Raw genomic sequence first — 17183 nt, 5'->3', positions numbered from 1 at the left:
AGATGGAAGGTGGCGATGGTTGCACAACCAAGTGAATGTAATTAATACACTGAACGGTACACTTCAAATGGCTAAAATGTTGCATTTTATGTTATGTATATTTTACCACAATTTAAAAAGTACTACCATTTTTTTTGTCTTTTTTTTTTTGTCTTTCTAGGGCTGCACCTGCGGCACATGGAGGTTCCCAGGCTAGGGCTCTAATCAGAGCTGCTGCTACTGGCCTACCCCACAGCCACAGCAACGCCAGATCCTGCGTCAGTGACCTACACATCAGCTCACGGCAACACCGGATCCTTAACCCACTGAGCAAGGCCAGGGATTGAACCCGCAACCTCATGTTTCCTAGTCGGATTCATTTCCTCTGTGCCACAAAGGGAACTCCCTAAAAAGTACTATCTTAACTAAGAAAAAAAAAATGCTTTAGTGGCTTACCATCAGTCACACTTAGAAAAAAATCAAACCTCCTCCCATGGCCAGTGAGGTCTTTCTGACCTCACCCAGTAGCACTTTCCCCATCACTCGCTATACTTTGCTGTATTGGATTTTTTCCTCTTCCCTAAACACACAGAGTTTTCCTGCCACTGGGCCTTTGCATTTGCTATTTATCCTGCCTGGACTACTCTTCCTCCAGAGGGCTCCTTGGAGACCTCCTTCTTGAGTCCAGGTGCTGATTCAAATGTTGTCTTAGAACAAAACCACTTTTCTGATCATGTACTTTTAAATCTTACACCCCAAGTTATTTAATCCTTTTTTTTCTCCCTATGTCACATTTCATCACAGAACCTTATTTCTTTCCTTTAAAGTATTTTTCTCAATCAAAAATTATCCTTTTGCTTTTTGAGGACTTACTCATTTTACGCATATATTAATGAATACTAGGTGCCACGTACTATTATATTTAGGCTTGTACATAGAGAAATCCTACAAGTCAACAACAAAAAAATGAAAGCCCAGGTAAACAGTAGGCAAAGGACTTGACATTTGGCACTTTCTGTTTTTTGAAAATAGTCATCCTAAAAATCATAAAATCATAAAAACATTAAAATAGCCCTTATATTCTAATGGAGAGCTACGAGCACACAGCATCCATCTGTAATGTGCATATTGTGTTAGACTGTGATAGTGCTAAGGATAAAAATAAAACTGGGCCAGGCTGTCAGGGATGAGGTTTGCCATTTGCTTGTTTATTCCCTGAACTCCTCTAGGATGTAAGCCTCTGAGGACAGGAACTTCTCTGTCCTGGTGACTTCTGCTTCCCCGGGGCCTACAGTGGTGTTGGGGACGTGTCATAAATACATGCTGTGTAGACCAGTGATAGCCCAATGGGAATAAAGGGCTGCCAGCAGGTGCATATGATTGGGAAATTGTTTACAGAGTGATCACAGCTGGCCCACTCACTCATCCCGAAAATTTGCGTCCACAGAGACCCAAGAGATCTTCCTTTTTTTGGTTGTGGTTAAACATACATGAAATTCAGCCATTGTCAAAGGTAAAGCATTAAGGACATCCACGATGTGGTGCAACTACCACGTCTTTTCATCTCCAAAACTTTTTTTTTTTTTTTTTTTTGGTCTTTTAAGGCTGTACCTACAGCACATGGAGGTTCCCAGTCCAGGGATCTAATCGGAGCTACAGCGGCCGGCCTACCCCACAGCCATAGCAACGTGGGATCTGAGCCCGTCTGTGACCTACACCACAGCTCACGGCAATGCCAGATCCTTAACCTCCTGAGCAAGGCCAGGGACTGAACCCACATCCTCGTGGATGCTATTTGGGATCATTAACCACTGAGCGACGACGGAAACTCCTCCAGAGTTTTTCGTCATCTCATATCGAAACCTTGTACCTATTAAACACTAACCCCCATTCCCCTAAGAGCCACCATTCTACTCTCTGAATGTGACTACTCCAGCTCCCTCATATAAGTAGAATCATACGATGCTTGTCCTTCTGTATCTGGCTTATTTCCCTTAGCATAATGTCTTCAAGGTTCATCTGTATTGTAGTGTGTGTCAGCATTTCCTTCCTTTTAAGTAAAAGGAATTTACTTTTTAGGCAAATCATTCTAACAGGTATATAGTGGCATCTCATTGTGACTTTTTTTTCTTTTTAGGGCACATGGAAGTTCCTGGACGAGGGGTCAAATCCGAAGTACAGCTGCCAGCTTATACCACAGCCACAGGAACACCAGATCTGAGCTGCATTTGTGACCTACATACACCACAACTCACAGCAACGCTGGATCCTTAACCCACTGAACAAGGCCAGGGATTGAACCCACATCATCATGATACTAGTCAGATTTGTTCCACTGCGCCGTAAGGGAAACTTCTCATCGTGATTTTAATTTACATTTCTCCAGTGAATTTTTTTGGTGTGTCTTTTGTCTTCTTAGGGCTGCACCCGTGGCATGTGGAGGTTTTCAGGTTAGGGGTCGAACTGGAGCTGTAGCTGCCGGCCTACATCACAGCCACAGCAACGTCAGATCCAAGCCGTGTCTGCGACCTACACCACAGCTCACGGCAACACCGGATCCTTGACCCCCTGACCGAGGCCAGGGATCGAACCTGCAACCTCTTGGTTACAAGTCGGGTTCATTAACCACTGAGCCACGACAGAAACTCCTCAAGTGAGTTTTTAAGAATGAATCATGTTCATCATATATCCGAGGAAGCTTCTTGACCGTGTCAGTATCCTTGGTCAGGTTTGTGATTGGCAGAGTAAGACCCACCAGATACCCATTTAAGCTCCTGGAGGATGGTAGTCACACCTAACCTGTTCTTACTCCGTATTTTGATTTGCTTCTTTCCAGAGATTCAGAGCAGGAAGAAGAACCATGGCTGCCCTATGGCGGAACCAAAGAGAATCAGATCAGCACACACCTGGGAGACCTTATTTCAGACCTGAGCAAGCCCAGATCCAAGCTGCGTGTGGGCCAGGCCAGTTCCTCACCACCAGGAGTGGTACATCTGGAACTGGCTCGGAGTGATGTCCCCATGTCATGTTTACACTGTCACAATGCGCATATTGGAGAGTATTTCTAGGAACATCTGGGAGGACCAGCTGGACACGTGGTTGCCTTCTCATTAATGTAGGCTCCTAATTAATCGTGTAAAACCCAAACCAAATAAGCAGGAACCAGGGTTGAAAATAATCATTAAGCCCTCACCCCCCCCCCCTTGCACACATTTTAATGGAAACTTGGCCCAGGTGATTGGGCCTCACTTGGCTCAGTCCTGGGGCTCTAACCAAGGAGTTCATCATGCAGACATGCTTGGGGAAGCAGACAGATCTCTACCCTGTGCTAAGCAACACAGAACCTACTGGATCCAGGAGACTTGGGCCAAATCATCTGAGTTCAAACCCTACCATGGAGTTCCCATCATGGCGCAGTGGTTAACAAATTCGACTAGGAACCATGAGGATGTGGGTTCGATCCCTGGCCTTGCTCAGTGGGTTAAGGATCTGGTATTGCCTTGAGCTGTGGTGTAGGTCACAGACACAGCTCAGAACCCGAGTTGCTGTGGCTCTGGTGTAGGCGGGGGACTACAGCTCAGATTAGACCCCTAGCCTGGGAACCTCCACATGCTGCGGGTGCAGCCCTAGAAAAGGCAAAAAGACAAAAAAAAAAAAAAGAAAAAAGACAAACCCTGCCAACCGTACTAGTGGTTGTTCCCCTCTTTGGGCCTCAGTTTTCTCATCCGTAAAATAGAAATAACAATATCTGTCTTGCAAGGTTATTGTGAGGATTTAATGAGAATTTATTTCAGGTGCTTAGCTCTGGACCTGGTATGTCACAGACTTGGTGAGTGGCAGCCATTGTTGCAAAGGCTCATAGCTGATCCTGAGTCTTTTTTTTTTTTAGGTATATGGAAGTTCTCAGGCTAGGGCTCAAATCAGAGCTACAGCTGCCAGCCTACCCCACAGCCACAGCAACACCATATCCGAGCTGAGTCTGAGAACTATATAGACCACAGATCACGGCAATGCCGCATCCTTAACCCACAAAGCAAGGCCAGGGATCATACCCGTATCCTTCTGGATACCAGTTGGGTTTGTTACTGCTGAGCCAGGGGAACTCCTCTTTGCTTCTCATTTCTGAGGGATGAGCTTGCCTTTCCCACAGGTAGATGATGGATGCCATCTCTGTCGGGAGGAAAAGCAATAAATGTGTAAGTTTTAGAAATGGGGCATTAGGCAAGTTATGGAATGGGAGAAAGTATTTGCAAATCACATATCTGATAAAGGGTTTATATCTAAAATATATGAAGAGCTCATTCAACTCAATAAAACACACACACACAAAACAGACAAACAATCTGATTAAAAAATGGGCAGAAACGGAACAGATGTTTTTCCTGAGGAGACATACAAATGGCCAACAGATACTTTAAAAGGTGTTCAACGTCAGTGTAATAATCCACTAATAATCAACATCACAAATCAAGGAGTACTTGTTGTGGCTCAGCAGGTTAAGAACCCGACTAGTATCCATGAGGATGAGGGTTTGATCCCTGGCCTGGCTCAGTGGCTCAAAGATCCAGCATTACCATGAGCTACAGTGTAGTTGCAAATCTGGCTTGGATTCCGCATTGCTGTGGCTGTGGCACAGGCTGGCAGCTGCAACTCCAATATGACCCCTAGCCAGGGAACTTCCACGTTGCTGGTGCAGACCTAAAAAACAAAACAAAAAACCCACTGTGGGTGGGTGAGAAGCAAAGATGTATCAGAACATGAAGTATGTCCTGGTAATGGGGCAGAAAATCCCAAGAAAAATCTATAAGAGATTTTCTGTGACAAGCCAGGCAGGTAAGTTGTGGCAACTTTATAAATTCTTATGCTTCTCATTGTAATAACAGAAACCCCAACTCAAGGTGGCACAAACAATAAAGGGAGTTTATCCGCTTGTGTAATTAGAAATGTTGATTTCAGGTAAAGCTTGATCCTGTGGCTCAATGATGTCACTGAGGACCCAGTTTCTTTCCTATGGTAGCAGAATGGCTTTCAGTATCTCCTGAGGCTTCCGACTTCATCCTTCATATCTAGAGGGATGCTTCTAAAATTGGCTTAAGTGGCTTGAGGCATATCACTGAGGGAAGAGGCTGACTGCAAAGGTTGTGTGTTTCACTCCTGGAAGCAGGGATGAAGTTGGCTTCATGGAACAACACGAATTTCCAAGAGGAAATTACGAAGGGGAAAGTAGGAAAATGACTGTGCAACAGTAATCCAGGAATCAGAAGATGTTGACTTTCGCAGCTCTCCTGGGTGTGACGAAGGGAGAAAACACTTGGCGACAACACTGGTGGCAAACTGAATATACGAGGGTAACATAAAGGTGGCTTCTGTCTGGAATGATGTTTTGTTCCTGGGAGAGAATCGTCTGGCTGATGGTTTGCAATCTCTCTTTGCCAGCTTTTGGGCAGCAACGTGGTTGAGCTGAGAGTAGATGCTTGCACGTGACTCCTGGATGCACTAGGTTGGAACAGAGTAGGACTTTGGAGCCAAGAGCCGGTGCCTTATTCAGCCACTCTGTGGCCAGTTCCCCACGGTCCCTGTGGCAGCATGAATGTCTCTCATTACGTTTCCTTCTCTTTTGGACATTGATCCAAGCTCAACAAGTGTAACGTGAACCCACACAATGAACCTATAACAAACCTCAGGGCTTCTTGTCGTCACAGGTTACAGGGCATAATCCCATGTAGAGCTTGTTTACTTACATGCAATACACAGGTTTTCCTTGATTCAATGTACTGTGTGACAACAACCTAGCAATTTGCATGTTCTTCCTGATTATCTGGTAATTAAACCCAGTAAGTACAAACATACTGTAATTATCGTGTAACCGACCATCTGGACAGAGAGATGGAAATAACTATGTATTTACGTGATAGCCGTATGATAATTATGACGTAATGGAATGATCAGCCATGAAGGGGGGGGGGAACGCTCTGCAAGAGGCACGATCATGCTTTCACACGGCTCTAGCATTCATTCGAGCATTAATTTTCTAGAAACAGCCAAAGATGTCAGGCAACTTGGCTGATGAACCCCATCCGGATGGAGGCACTGAAGACCTAAAGAGCAACCAATAAAGAACGGATGCCTGAGCAGGAAGTAAATGTGCTCACTCATTTATTCGGATCTTGTTTGCACTTCATGGGATAACACTGAGTATTTGTTTCTTTGAACTGCTCTCCATTTGCATTGGAATCGTCAGTGCCTGTCAGTAAATGGTAATGTGTCTGAATATGGTTACTATGTTTTACAGATCCTACATTCATGGAGGAAATCAGGTGTCCAACCACAGAAAAAGTTTGAACATAATGGCATTTGTGCTCTTGCAGAATTGTCAAAAGCACAGATCTTGTCCGAAAGAGCCACAAATGATAACCTCACCCGTGAAGGACTTAAACGTGAAGGCTTCCTATACTTTGGCTGTGATGCATGCATAGGAGGGGAAAAAAGGAAACAGCGTATGGCGTAGCGGAGAGGGGCCGATAACAGCAGCAACGAACTTTCAGTTATAACAGAGTGGGCTTGTGTCGTGGGAGCTTTAAGTTATGGGACTGTCACGTTTCTGTCAAATCCAGGATGCTGGCAAAGTACGGTGATCATTTTTCTAAAGATTAAGAAAGGAGAAAATGCCATCAAATTAATATCTGGTAATGTTTTCTTGTCATTAGAATTTTGAAATTAAATTCATTGAAAGACGTTTTGTACATATATTTAGACAGGACTTTTTTTTTTTTTCTTTTTTGGCTACCTTGCAACATACAGAGTTTCCGGGCCAAGGATCAGATGGGAGCTGCAGCCAAGGCAATGATGGATCCCTAACCCACTGTGCCGGGCTGGAGATTGAAGCTGCGTCCCAGTGCTCCAGAGAAGAAGCTGATCCCATTGCATCACAGGGGGAACTCCTAGACAAGATTTTAATCACATATTCCTCTTGGGCAAACATAAAGGAGAATCCATGGATGAGGCAAATGTTTTCATGTTAAAAGCCCGGTGATTTTAATTTGCTCTTTGACTTGGAGATTGCAGCGTCTGTGTTCTTCAGACAACATTGGCCTCTGCCATTGGGCATGTTGGCGATTCAGCATTTCCTAGAAGGGTCCGTGGCTATTGTCTCTGGCATTTTTTTTCCCAGGGCAGCTACACTCATCCTGCCAAGTATATAGAATTACTGATGGCTTAAGTGTTTGTGATATTTCTGAAATTTTACTGTTCTCATTGAGTAACATTTTGAAAGTTTTCCTCTCTGCAAGTATTTACATGCATACCGTGTGACTATGAGAAATCTAGTAAAACAAAATCGTCTTTAAAAAAAAACCCACAATGCAAGCCTCCCAAAACAACAACAAAAATGGAACAACAACAAAAACTTTCACAAACAAGTAAAAATCACAATGACTGTAGGAAGTGAAGACTCCTTCACTATGAACCAGGCAACAAAATCTTTATTGAAATGGACTGGTGGCTCATCAGGTTAAGGATTCTGCATTGTCGCAGCCTGTGGCTCTGTCTCTGCTATGGTGCAAGATTGATCCCTGGCCCTGGAACTTACTCATGCTGTAGGGGTGGCCCCCCCCCAAATTGAAGTGGAATATTATAAGTGAATTAAATATTAAAAATTATGTAGGATTTGCATTTTTAATATTGTGAATTAATTCTCATAATTTTACTTAGTGTCATTCTTTTAGGTCTTGTTCATATCTTATTATTGGTCACTAAGTATATTTCTGTTACATTTTCGTAGTGACCAGGAGCTTGGCCAAGACCGACTGAGCTTCTAGCTCCCTGGGGAGGGAGATTTGGCCTCTTTTCTTTTCTTCTCTTCTCTTTTCTTTTCTTCTTGCCTACTTAAACTGGGCAAGAGTATCCCAAGGGTATTCCCAGAAATTATTAGAATAAATGAAAGCGAAAGGTGAAGATTACACGAGCCTATTTAGGTAGGAATTCTTTGTTAAAGTTGAACATTATTACTCAAGAAAAAAAGAAGCATTTATTGAGGGTTTAGGACGGTTGGGCATGTGTTGACTATTTTCCTAGTACCTATCCCTCCTGTCTCATCTCCACTAAAAATATCTAATTGTCCTTTGGGGAATTCTTTCTCCCATATCAATCATAAGGTATGGGAAGGATAGACCCCACCCTCTGCTCTGAGGGAGAGTCCTGACAGGTGCAATCAAAACAGCATATCTTATCTCCTTGTCCACTGGCTCAGAGATGGGCAGGTGGCCCAGTTTGGACCAACGAGAGTGAATCCTAGGACGTGTATGGGGCCAACTGCAAAGGATTCTCTCTTCCTTTGGATAGCATGGGTTATGGTGTGAGGTCCGGAATTATTGCAGCGATTTTGCTACCACCAAAGAAAAGCCTAGAATTGCAAAGGCTCCCAGGGTTCCTGAGAATTAATTTAACATCACAAAAGGCAGAAGAGAGACAGAGAGAAACTGGATCTTTGGTCACATTATGTCAGCTACCAAACCAGCCTGGAAATATCTCTGGATGTTCCAGCTACATGAGCGACATTCAGTAATACCTTTATTACAGAGGGTCACTTGATAAAAGTTTTCTTTCACTTCCAGCAAAAAGGGGAAGCTTTTACTCTCTACAGGGCTCTCACCTGGAATCCAAGCTCAAGAATGCCGTGGGCTCCCAGGAAGTGACTGGAAAGAGGAACTCAGGCACCCAGACACCCTCTGACATGCAGGCTTTCTGTGTGCAGGCTCCATCACTCTCCCATCTCACAGGTGCACCCCACGGGTCCCATCTGGTCAACACATTTAGTCGCTGTCTCTTCAGAGCAGTTCTCCATACCCAGGGGGGAGATGTTAATTGGACCGGCTTAGGTCAGAGGTCAACCTTTGATCCAACCACTCTGGCCAGAATGTCAGGGTCACAAAGCATGAAGATGACATCCAGTCAGCTCCCGAGGGAGGAAAGGCAGTTCCGAGAGAAAGAGCCTGGGGGTGGCTGGGAGATGCTTAGACATCCCCCGGACGTGTCCACTCTAGGTGGCCCCTGGGAAGGTCAAATCTTGGAGCTCCTGTTTCTTCCTGCAAAATGGAAATATTAATCTGGAGGACTTTCTCGAGTGTAAAAGGAGAAAGTTCACGGGACAGACAGCTGCCAAGGGGTGGTAGGAACCATCTCTGCAGCTGTGCGCTCCCAGCAGTGCTGAGCACAGCGCAGGGGTTCGATCTGGATGTGACTTGTGATTTTAGAGCTGCACGCCAGCTTCACTCTGGGGACATTCATAAGCAGCATTACGAACGACCCAGATTTAGACACTGTCCTTCCAGACCCAGCACGTTCACGTCCACGAATGTAATCGACCCTGGGGATCACCTTTTGAGGTCAGCCACGACTCTCATCTTATAGATGAGGAAACTGCAAGGCACTCATCCTAAACCCGGGCTTCTCAATGTGTGAGCATCCTCTGGGAATTTGCTAGAAGGCAAATTCTCAGGCTTCCCCCTAAACTTTTGGGTTAGTACCTCTGACGTGGGGCCCTGCCATCTGCGTTTTAATAGGTTTTCTAGGGGATGGCCAGCCAGGGTCCTGTGTCTAATAAATGAATCCAATTCTCCCAAGACTCACCAGGGTTAGTAGCCCACAGCGGTGCTGCCATTGCAAAGGGAAGGGCGATGACTGGAAAGCATGACGTGTGTGGTTCCCAGCTGTGCCCATGACTCTACTGGCTATTGCGGGAGGAGCTTTTAGTCAAAGATTTGTATTTACCAATAATATCTTAAAACCTTTTTTTTTTTTTTTTTGGCTGCCCTGAGTCATATGGAATTCCCAGGCCAGAGATCAGATCCAAGCCCCAGTTATGACCTATGCTGCAGCTGTGGGAACACCAGATCCTTTAACCCGCTGTGCGAGGCTGAGGATCGAACCTTGGTCCCAGCGCTAAAGAGATGCTGCCAATCTCTCTCTCTCTCTCTCTCTCTCTTTTTTTTTTGTTACAGTGGGAAACTCCGAAAACCACCTAAGACTTTCTTTGGTTTCTCCTCCGGTGGTTTTTCTCTAGACAGGGCTATACTGCCAGGTTTTTCTGTGCCCTTTCAGACTCTTGGATTTGGGTGTAGCATACGGCTCCAGAAACTTCTCTGCTCTCCCAGCCCCTCCACCTCTTCCCCTCTAGGGGTACCCTGATGTGGTAAGAAGTGGGTGACATGGGTGCTCTGAAGTTCTTGGTGACAGTCTTGGCTTCATACTGTCTGTTGGCATCTTGCTAAGTTGGGGACATCAGTCCATGCTGGCTCCAAAGTCCTAGCACATAGACATGCCACTCTAGCTTGGTCACAGGAAGAAGCTTCTTCTTTTTTTTTTGTCTTTCTAGGGCCGCCCCTGCACCATATGGAGATTTCCAGGCTAGGGGTCGAATCAGAGCTGTAGCTGCTGGTCTATGCCGCAGCCACAGCAACGTGGGATCTGAGCCACATCTGCGACCTACACCATGGCTCACACTAATGCTGGATCCTTAACCTACTGAGCATGGCCAGGGATTGAACTTGAGTCCTCAAGGATACTAGTCAGGTTTGTTACACCTGAGCAACGACAGAAACTCCAAAAAGCCTCTTGATGATGTGAATAATTTAAAATTATTAAAACTGAAATCTTTCCAGAGCTTTGAGAACTGTTTCTGCTCCATGCTATTGAATCAGGAAGGGTTTTTTTTGTAACAGAGGACACCAGCTCTGCAGGATCTGGGTGGCTCACTGCATTGCTAGCAGAGCGGGAGAGCCAGCCTCAGAGACTATGCAGCCCGGCAGATGCTCCAGTTATCCCATAGAAAGATCTGGAAAGGCCACCAGTCCTAGGGTCTAGGGGGCATTGCTGCCCATTGCCCTGCCAGCCCCTGTGACAGAGACCCAGGGACTCCATTTTGCTGCAGTGACCACCCTGGCCCAAGAAGTCTTCCTAATTCCTAACTTTTTGTGTCACAGGAACCCAGTTAATACCCAGAGTGGATGTTTCTGATTTGTGGGACCCAGGTCATGTGTCTCCTCCCCAGCAGCAAGGGATCCTGGGAAGGTAGAATCTGCCATTTTTATCCTTTGCAGAGAGAGGTGGATTCTGCTCCTTCCGAGACTCAAAAAGTGGGAAACTATCCACAAATAAGAAGGAATTTGAGCTCCCTGGTGGCTCAGTGGGTTAAGGATCTGGAGTTGCCACTGCTGTGGCTCTGGTCCCTGCTGTGTCAAGGGTTTGATCCCTGGCTCCAGGAACTTCCACATGCTGTGGACATGCCCCTCTGTCCCCAAAAGGAATTTAACAATCTGGGGAATCGAAAGAATAACTATCCAAAAATATCCTCCCAAAAGTCATAATCATAAGTTCTACTACAAAAAAAAGTGCTATAGCTCTTGGAATGTGCCAGGTACTATTATAACTCATGCATATCACCTTATTTATTTATTATTAAGGTGTAGTAGATTGACAGTGTTGTGCCAATTTCTGCTGTACAGCATACTAACTCAGTCATACGTCTATATACATTGTTTTTCTCATACTATCTCCCATCTAGGTCTAGTTCAAGAGATTGGATATAGCTCCCTGTTCTGTACAGCAGGACCTCATTGCTTAATCCATTCTAAGTGTAATAGTTTGCATCTACCAACCCCAAACTCCTCATCCATCCCACTTCCTTCCACCCCTCTCCTGGCAACAACCCTGTTCTCCACATCTGTGAGTCTGTTTCTGTTTTGCAGATTGGTTCATTGGTGCTCTATTTTATTTTTAAAAATTTTTATAGTTGCTTTACAATATTTTGTTCATTTCTGTGGTACAGCAAAGTGACCTAGTCATACATTTATAAGCATTCTTTTTCTCACGTTCTCCTCCATGATGGTCTATCACAAGTGCTATACAGCAGGATCTCATTGCTGATCCACTCCAAATGCAATCCTTTGCATCTGTGAACCCCAAACTTCAAGTCCATCCCACTCCCTCCCCCTCCTTCTTAGCAACCACAAGTCTGTTTTCCATGTCCATGAGTTTGTTTCTTTTCTGTAGAAAGGTTCATTTGTGCCATATATTAGATCCCAGCTATAAGTGACATCATAGGGTATTTGTCTTTCTCTTTCTGACCGACTTCGCTTAGCATGAGAACCTCTGGTTGCATCTGTGTCACTGTATTTAATCCCCACAACAGTTCTGAAAGTGACTCCTCTGATGACCACCCCTGGGTCAGCAGATGAGGAGGCCCAGGCCAGAGAATGGAGTGACTCCTTCCAGGTCCCTTTGCTCCAATGTGGCAGAGCCTGGCCTTGAACTCAGGGCCCTGGCTCCTGTGTCCAGGAGGAGCTGCCTCTTGAATCAAAAGGCAAAGATGCCAGTGGAGGCAGGGTTTCTGACCCCTTGTTCCTCTCCATTCCATGAGCCAGTCAATTCGTTGTTTTACAATTGTGGTGACTTGGGCCACAGGCAGCCTAAGTTGGGCTTCTGTCACTTGAATGAGGATGCTGACTAATATACCTCAGTTATCGGCTAATTGAAATAGTCACTATTAGCCAGTGGCTAATAGAAAGTTTAGGAAACAGTTTTAAAGAGGGCTAATCACAAGCATTCCCCTAACGTCCTCCCCCCCATAAGTAAATCATATGCTTTTGCAAGAACTCAGTGAAGTGATAATTTTATGCCTTTTCATTGATTTAAAAACAAAGGCCTGCAGGGTCCAAGGGGCCAGGCCTTGAGATGTCAGCTCTTTGGGGGAAAGAATTGGGACTGAAAATCTAGACGTGCTGTATTTCAGCTGTCAAACTTTTCCTGAGTGTCCCCTGGTTCCAGGGCTGGGGCCACGTGATGACCGTGGTAGGTCTGTTCCTCCAGGCTCTTCGCAGTCAAGTGCAGGACACAGTCAAGGCCCCGGGCTGACACCCCAATCACCTGCCAGTCAGCCTCTTGGAAGCATTTCCGAGGAGGAATCCCTCTCTGGGGCTGTGCTGTGGATGCCACCAGGGGCCCTACACAGTGTGGGCTCTCCCTTCAGTACAGTGGCTGTGAGTGGACCCGGACAAGGCAGGGTCCCGTGATCCAGCTGACTCTCCCGTCCTGGGACACAGTCAGTGGCTGGGAACCAGGGGAACAAGCAAGGTAGGGAGCAGGATGCTGAGGGGGCCATGGAGCCCCGGCAACAACCCAAGACCACAGAAGCTGATGACCTCGTCCCGCCAGGGCGACAGGTGAGGTGGGCGTGTAGGGGAAATGGGGAGGCTGCAGGTGGCTAGATGTGGAGCAAGGGAAATTGACAGAGCTATGGGTGGATCTCAAAGTGACCCCCCAAAAACTAATGATAATGGCAATAATAGATAATACTGGCGGACTGCTTATACTTAACAATAACCGAGTTAAGGTCTTTGCGTGGTATTATTCCCTTTGTCCTGTGAAATAAGATATAACGACGCTCCCCATTTTACAGATGAGGAAACTGAAGCTCGGAGAGGTTAAGGAATTTATTTTATTTTATTTATGTATTTATGTATTTATTTTATCTTTTTAGGGCTACACCCACAGCATATGGAGTTTCCCAGGCTAGGGGTCGAATCAGAGCTGCACCTGCTGGCCTACACCACAGCCACAGCAACTCAGGATCTGAGCCACGTCTGTGACCTACACCACAGCTCACGGCAACGCCAACGCCTTTACCCACAGAGGAAGGCCAGGGATCGAACCCGCATTCTCATGCATACTAGTCGGGTTCATTACCGCTGAGCCACTGCAGGAACTCCTGAGGTTAAGGAATTTGACAAAGGCCATGCAATGTGTAGAAAACAGTTGCAGCCAGGGCTCTCACCCTTAAAGGCTGATGAGTTTTGGCCAAAAAAAGCAGGGGGGCAGCCTACTGTCGGTGGCCTCTGATTTCACCTGAGCCCCTGTATACCCTTCTATTAGAAGGGAGAATTTCTGCTCTGCCTCTTCTCACGTAGGGGACAAAAAACCTACTTGTGAATGATGGCAAGACAGGCCTAATCTACCAGCTTGCATTTTCCTACATAACCTAAGTGGGGCCTCAGACTCCTTCTTAACACAAGCATTTTCAGCAGCCACTTCCAGCTGACCAGAAGTGGCACGTGGGATCCCCGGTCCTAAAGGGTTTGTGTGGGTTCCAACTGATGTGAGCCAGAGGTGTCTTTCTAGAGAATCGAGGCGGGTGGAGCTGGCAGTGGGAGTGTGGGCCCATTTCAGATCACATCATTGGGCAGAACAGGCAGAATTGGAATTGAAAAGGAAAAGACTGGTGGCAACAGATCTGTTGGCGGGGGGAGTTGCAGACAAGTCCCAGCCACTTCTGTTTCTGGAAAACCTGCCGACGTGACAATATAAGGCTCACTACTTAGGCAAACATTTAATAATGTATGTTATCACCGTACTTTTTTTCCTGAACACCTCCAATACATGGTTATGCAAGAGTGTGATTGCAGTAGCTAATCTCTCATAGCCTAGTTGAGTTGGAGTTTATTCCTCATGTAATATAATTTGAGGTTGCTTATAATAAAAAGCACATGGTCTTTAGTTGAGCCTTTACAAATCATATTAAACTAGGAGAACCGAGAGAGGGTAGGAAAGGATTTTGCCAAAAATTTTATGCAGTGCAGTTATGATGCTTTCACATCAAGCTTATCCAGGAGCTTCCTGGCAGCCAGATAAAAAAAGGTAAGAAGATCTATTATATGAATTCTCCTTGCCTGTTGAGAGATTCAGGAAAGAGAATAAACTGGTGGTTTGGTGGGCTTCAGGTTGGCCCTGTCTAACTGTGAAAGGCTTCAGATCAGGACAGTTCACTGGAAAAGGCGGCCTTGCTTTAAGATGACAAGATACAGCTACTGCATGTTCATCTTTCAAGTTCAATAGATGGAAGGGGCTGAGTAGTATTTGCCCCTTTACACCAGCAGGCAGCCTTCTGTTGCCACACTTCCACTCTCCTCTATATGCCCTTTATCACCTGCTTGGCTCCTATGGTGCCTGAAATGAGTGGTCCAGGTGAGCATCTTAAATACAGACACAATCTTCGGTCTATTCTACCCATTGAAGCCAGCGTGGTCCTGTTAACTCAAACATTAAATAGTGTGGCTGTTGCTCTTCTGCTCACATCCCTTTAATGGCCTCCATCATCCCCCCATGTAAACGTCAATGTCCTTAAAAGGACCTTGTCTTAGACTTTGTCCCTCTTTTCTCACTCCTCCAATTTAGTTCTTTCTGTGCTTCAAAGCCACCAAGGATGCTCCTGCCACCGGGCCTTTGCACTTGCATTGCCCTCCTCTGCCTGGAACACCCTTCCTCTTACATGAGCACCAGCTTCTGAGTCTGCTCAATTGTCACTTTATCCGTGAGGCCTCCCCTTGCCCACTTCCTATAAAAATACCCGCCACCCTGGCTCCCTGCCTCCGAATCGGCTTCATTTTTATCCAGAGCACTAATTACTACGTGACCTATTTCTATGACATGTTTATTTTCTGATTTCACAGCCAGCCATGTAAATTCCATAGGGATTGGGGAAGTGGGGAGATGTCTTGTTTGTTCCCTGCTGTGTGCCCAGCACGGGCGCAGTGCCTGGCACAGGGCAGACACTGGGTGTGGTGTGTATGGAGAAATGTCTTCGATGGCTCAACATTTATATGTGAGACATACACACATAATTTTCCTGAAGAAAGATATCTTTATATAAATCTAAAGCTTCGAGATGCAAAGATCCATTGTTTTATCTATGCCTGGTAAAGATACAATGCTATAAAGAGTGCTATATTTCTATCTAGAGTGTTTCCAGATTAAAGGGCAAACAATGGCCAGTAGTCACAGAGACGAGAACAATGGGAAAGCTGTTTAGAGTTTCTTTGCCAGGCTCCCTGTTTCTGGGAGCTCCTTTTTTTTTTTTTTTTTAAATAAGTCCTATTAACCCTTGTGTGATTGTTTGACTCTTTCTAGAAAGAGTCACAGTTGGCCAACTTTTCTATATGGAGCTTAGATTCTAACCATGGGCAGCTGAGATTTACAAATGGCCCTTAGAAACGGAGGGATGGCTGGGCCTCAGACCCAGGCAGCCCAGCTCCTCGCTGCAGCTGCTCTTCTGCCTGAGCTGCTGGGTAGGAACCATCTGGATGGCACAGGCCTGGCTTAGTCCATCAAGAGTCCACACAGACAGACTGTGTGTCCACCCTGTGAGTCTCCAGGGCCCTAAGCCCGGGCCATCCATTTCTCCCCACCCCCAGCCACCCTGGCAGAAGCCTTCCTGGACCCCAGGAAGTCTTTTATTATTATGGTTATTATTGGCTCTGCCTGCAGCATGTGCAAGTTTCCAGGCCAGGGGTCAAACCTTTGCCACAGCAGTGACCCAAGACACAGCAGGGGCAACGCTGGACCCTTCATCTGCTAGGCCACTAGGGAACTCCAGAGAAGTCTTATTTAAACTCCCATCAAGGGAGTTCCCTGGTGGCCAATGGGTTAAGGATCCATCATTGTCACTGCAGCGGTCTTGGGTGGCTGCTATGGCATGGGTTTGATCCCTGGTTGGGGAACTTCCACATACCATGGGTGTGGCCAAAAACAAATAAAACAAACCAAAACAACCGAACAACCTCCCATGGAGCAGAAATGTGTCCTTCCCCAACGCAGGGCTGGCATTGGCGCTTTTCTGGGGGAAAAGATATTGCTGTCAGGATTGAGCCCACTTTCCTGATCTGGGTAAGATTTTATATTCCATGGACCCCAACGAGGGCTTATTTCAAATGCTTCAGCTCTCACTTGCAGGTGAAGTGGGTGAGAGTCAGCCTGCAGAGGTGGACAGATCCAGAGGGGCTCAGATGGGGACCCCCATGCTGGCCTCACTGCGCCTCCCGCCCCTGCCCGCTGCTCATCTTCCTTTCCCAAGCTCCTGGTCCCTTGCCACCTGCTGCCATTGACCCCAGGCAGCCAGGCACCTCCCACCTCCCAGCCTTGCTCCTTCCAGGTGAAGACCAAAGGGGTCTTTCTAGCTGCGAGGCTGCCCTCCACGGCCAAGAAATTTGAGGTGTACCTGGCATGTGGGGGGTGGGGGTCATTTCATTTTCAAATCCCACAAGCACCTTTTGCTGAAGGGGGGCGGGGGGAGTTTCTTTTCCATCCTTTAAAAAACCACTTCCGGAGGCAAGCTTCAGGAGAAAAGGAAAAGCAGATGTCAGCCTGTGACATAGAAT

Source organism: Phacochoerus africanus, chromosome 8 (genome assembly GCF_016906955.1).
Source record: "Phacochoerus africanus isolate WHEZ1 chromosome 8, ROS_Pafr_v1, whole genome shotgun sequence".
In the NCBI taxonomy this organism is placed as follows: Eukaryota; Metazoa; Chordata; class Mammalia; order Artiodactyla; family Suidae; genus Phacochoerus; species Phacochoerus africanus.
The sequence above is the reverse complement of the archived record's forward strand: the minus strand, read 5'-3'. Positions refer to the sequence as shown.